This window comes from Myxine glutinosa, unplaced genomic scaffold, assembly GCF_964187855.1.
Source record: "Myxine glutinosa unplaced genomic scaffold, kmMyxGlut1.1 SCAFFOLD_3362, whole genome shotgun sequence".
Taxonomy (NCBI): Eukaryota; Metazoa; Chordata; class Myxini; order Myxiniformes; family Myxinidae; genus Myxine; species Myxine glutinosa.
Window position 1 is genome coordinate 5,113 of NW_027619454.1, and position 4,697 is coordinate 9,809.

At 43.2% G+C, this 4,697-nt stretch overlaps 1 long non-coding RNA gene across 1 annotated transcript; it reads right to left on the reverse strand.

Annotated features, from left to right (window-relative positions):
* Positions 1 to 1,286: 1,286 nt before the first annotated feature.
* LOC144889382 (uncharacterized) lies at positions 1,287 to 2,057 on the reverse strand. Its single transcript, XR_013621718.1, has 2 exons — positions 1,947 to 2,057; positions 1,287 to 1,729 (listed from the first exon to the last, which is right to left on the reverse strand). It is a non-coding gene; the product is annotated as an uncharacterized LOC144889382 (long non-coding RNA).
* Between the last annotated feature and the right edge of the window lie 2,640 nt (positions 2,058 to 4,697).

Consider the following 4,697-nt stretch of genomic DNA (forward strand, 5'->3'; position numbering starts at 1 on the left):
CGCGGCCCTGCTCAAAACCGCCGTCCAGGCCCCAAGCGGATGTTGTTGCTGCTGTTGTCTGCTGCTGCTGCGGTGGACGTCGCGCACTTTGCCAGGACTACAACAGGCTTCTTGCTGTTAACTACTGCTCAGTCCAACTTTGGCGAGCAAGGCGACGAATAGCAGGCTTTGTGCTTTCCGGGATGTCCTCTCTTTGGATGTTCTTTCTGGATCTCCTCTTTCTTGGTCCAACCACTCTTTCTCTCTCTTGGTCCAATCACTCCTCACTACCGACCACTCAACGCAACCCCTTGCTTCTTGCGCGCGCGCCTTTATAACGCCTCCGGTGATCAGGCCGCCGGCCTTTAGGACACGCCCATCGGTGTGCTCACCTCGGCCCTGGTTGGTCGCGCGACCCTCTGGCTCCGCCCTTGATGACCACGGGCGGGCACTCCCGTCTCCCCCGACCCGAGCACATGTTCAATGGTGGTTTTGGAGGGGATGTAATTGGCAATCGAGGCTTGGCAATGATGAAAGGGGAAATGGAGGTTTTGGGAATGGGAATGAAGAATGAAGGGAATCTACTCTATTTCACTTGGTGCAATGGAGTGTCATCTTGATGGGAAACAAGGCCTTACCCTAATCCACATAATACAGATATAACTACCAACCAGGGGGAAATCTATGATTGGCTGACGTGTATGCTTTATGGACTAATTATGGGACGCCCTTTGACCTTTACACAACACTGGAGGCAGGAGGGTCCAGAATCAAGCAATATTAATAAAACACACAATAAAAAAAATACAATCCTCATATCCACAACAATATATATATATATATATATATATATATATATATATATATATATATATATATATATATATATATATATATATATATGTATATATATATATATATATATATATATATATATATATATATATATATATATATATAATTAGATATAATTATATATATATATATATATATATATATATATATATATATATATATATATATATATATACACACTAGCTTGGCTCGGCTCGCTACGCTCGCCTCCCCACGCGTCGTTACAGAGGAATGTACTCCTGGCTCTGGGGGGTTGCTTGTGTACATCTCTCTTCTACGGCCAAACTTTTGATTTTCCTGTTCTATATGTTGAGACCCTTGGAAAAAATCTGGGTAACACTCCTAGATCAAGTACGTTTTTTCTGCACACCCCAATACGTGATTATGACTTGAGGCCAATTAGCCGAAATAGCAAAATTCAGTTTTCATGGAATAATTCAAGAGTAGGCAGCTTTAGATTCAAATGTAACATTTATTTATCATGTTTAGACATAACTAACACATTTTTAGCATGGTTCAATACTATAAACTGTCTTTTTTAGAAGAAAAAAACCGTCATTTAGCTTTTTTTTCTCCAAAAATCACTTTCAGTTTGAAAGGCGCTCAAAATCCGATCACCTCTCATACACCCAATTATGTAGATAAAGCAACCAAAATTTGTCAGAAGCTTCCTTATGAAGCCCTTTAATAGGGATAAACATGGGTTTCTTTGTGACTTATCAGTCTTTCACATTTTATATTTTCAGCATATGGTCCGACCTTGCCGATTTTTACAGCCGTACAAACGTAACTAATATCCATTTTTTGTTTTTCAGGCGTGGCCGCTGACGATGGAGTCTGTTACTCTCTCAGGACCGCCCGAAGACAGTTCGTTTGATGCGACTAACTGCATCATCTGCCAGAAAAGCGCGGGGGATAAAACTGTGAGCACAACTAATGGTTGCAAAAGGATACGAGAAGCAAGTTACATCCACAATGATCAAGTTTCCAAACGGCTTAAGCTGGTTAAAGGAGATGGGTTTGTTTATCATGTGACCAATGACTGTTACAAAAAATACACCATGACTTTAGTTCTCAATTGGAAAAGGAAGAGTCTCGCTGTATGCCAAGACCTGTCCCGTTCTGAGCAGGAAGAAGATAGAAGTACTCGTTCTAAGGCCGTCCGACATCCACCGAATACAGAGACGTCCACAACAGCCTTACGTCAAGTGAAGTGTATTATCTGTGACAGTAAATCACACAAACAACAGTACACGAAATATCGCATTAGTGAATCAGGCCGTGCTTCAGCCTTTCTGGCTGCGACAAACTTCTTTCAAGATGATGTGTTCACCCGAACGTGCGACCTTCAAGATGCGCATTCTGTGTTTGGAGCAGATCTGTACTACCACAGGGACTGCATGACTAAATACTTGTATAAGTATGACTCTCGTGATAAAGCTTCCATACCAAAAGTGTCTGAGAAACAGCTTGCTTGGAATCAGGTTGTTAAAGAGTTAGAGCAAGGCCTAAAAGAAGGGAGGGGTTATGAACTTAGTGCTATCAGAGACTCTTTGAACAATATTGATGACAAATGTAACTTTCGTAATAGAGATGTAAAAGTTTTCTTGTTGAACACTTTTGGTAATGAGATTGATTTTACATATCCCAGTTCGTTCAAAAAAATCAATGATGGTATTCAGTGTTCCAAAGAAAGTGTTAGCTGAGCGCATTCGTTCCCTTGATCCTGTTCAGGTATGCACTGGTGTGATTAGGAAGGCTCTAGATGAGTATGATTTTGGCCTTGACGATAGCTTTTGTGATGCGCATGATCTAAAGCATTCCTTGAGCGAGATGAATATCCCTGAACCTGTACTACGTTTTTTCAGTCATTTGTACAATTTCAATCCTGACACATATGCAAAAGCAGCCGAAGCTGTCATGACAGAAAGTGATGAACCAGTTGATGAGGATGAAGAAGATGATGATGACTACGATACCGGTAGCAAGCCATCAGGTAACAGCCTCTCCACACAGCGTTGCAGAAAGATACAATCTGTCTTCCAAGTCATGTACTATATCCATCACTGCGGTAGAAAGAGAACTCCAATGCATATTATGAATGCGGAATCAGTTCATGGTCTTGGGCGTGGTGGCAAAATTGTACCTACAGTTCTAAACCACGGAGGACTAGCAATCAGCTACCCGGAGCTGCGTAGGTACCAACATGACCTTGCCACGTTTACAGCACAGCACAACAACGATCGCGTTTCACTGCCGTCACACTTTGATCCTGGGCAATTCACCTCCGGTGCAATTGACAACTGGGACCATGAGGGGGCAAATGTATCTGAACATGACACTGTGACTGTTCTCTACCAAGACAAACCCCCGTCGTCGACCAGTAAACCTAAGATTTCTGACACGCAGGTCACACATGGTCCACAGTCATTCAGTTTAATATTAAAATGCCAGGTACTGTCCGACTTTCACAAGCCTGCACGCCGTGCTGACATCCCAGCAACTTACAAAGTGGCCGAACTGCCTTACACTTCCTCCGAAGCCGATGCAGCAAAACTGAAGGATATTTCTTGGTCCCTCGCACGCTTGAACGTCATGCATGATGAAGTGTCCATCTACCCCGAGTCACAAACAATGCCATCTTGGAGTGCTAGCAACTCTGTTTGGACGGAGGAGGCCATCCCATTAAAGAATCTTGCATTTGTGCCTGTTCTGCCGCATCCAGTTACAGAGTACGCGACAGTTTATACGGCTATGAAGAACTTTATGGACATTGGTTCTCAGCTGACTCAAAATGAGATACCAATGTATTGTGATGAAGGTGTTTATTGCATCGTCCATGATATACAACTGCTGAGACCAGAGGAATTCAGGACCCTGGTTCCATGCCTGGGAACGTTTCACTTAGTGAAAACTGTTTTGAAATGTATTGGCAAACTCCTGGATGGAAGTGGCGTGGACATCACATGGTTGCAGGCTGGTGTTTTTGGTCCAACTGTCATCGAGAATTCTGTTCTACATGGAGGTCACTACAGCCGCTGTCTTGAGGGTATGCAGCTCCTTGCTGAAGCCTTTGAACGCCTCCAGTACAAAGAATTCTTCTCCGATAAAGGCATCGACCAATATACACATGAGCTTGCCATCCTGACGAACCTCCAGTCTAGTGTCAAGGAGAAATGCATCACAGATAGTCAGAAGTATATGGTTCAGTTTGCTGATGCATCAAAAACGTTGGTCGAAGATTTGAACAGATTCATCCAAACACGGTCTGATACCAATGAAAACTTCAAGTTCTGGACTCAGTTCTTGCAAATGATGGATATTGTCCGTGATCTGTTGAGAGCTGATCGTGAAGGGATTTGGGAACTGCATCTTGACGCTGTCCAGCGTGCATTGAACCTGTTTGCGGCATTCGATTCGACCAACTACTTGCGATGGTGTTCTCTCTACCTTGAAGACATGCGACGTCTACCTGAGACTGCACCATCAGTTCATGAACAATTTGCCAAAGGAAATTTTTCAATCAGAGAGATACCCGCCGATTCACCGCTGTTGGAGGAGACCAGAAATTAGAGCAAAGCATTAACCTTTCATCTAAGTGCAGCGATGGAGTCATTGGACATGCAAAGCAAAAACAGTATGTCGCCCAGTGGGACCTAATATACCATGAAATGATGGCAGTGAAGAACCTACATCGGCAATACAGTGATGTGATTGACAGGACACATGAGACTTACAGCCACCACGAATCATCTCAAGCCACAACGAACCGCAAAGAAGGACATATTCAGGAGATGATGAGATTCATTGAAGAGAAGGGGTCCCCTCTGTCTCTAGACGCTTCCAAAACACTACAAAACTTT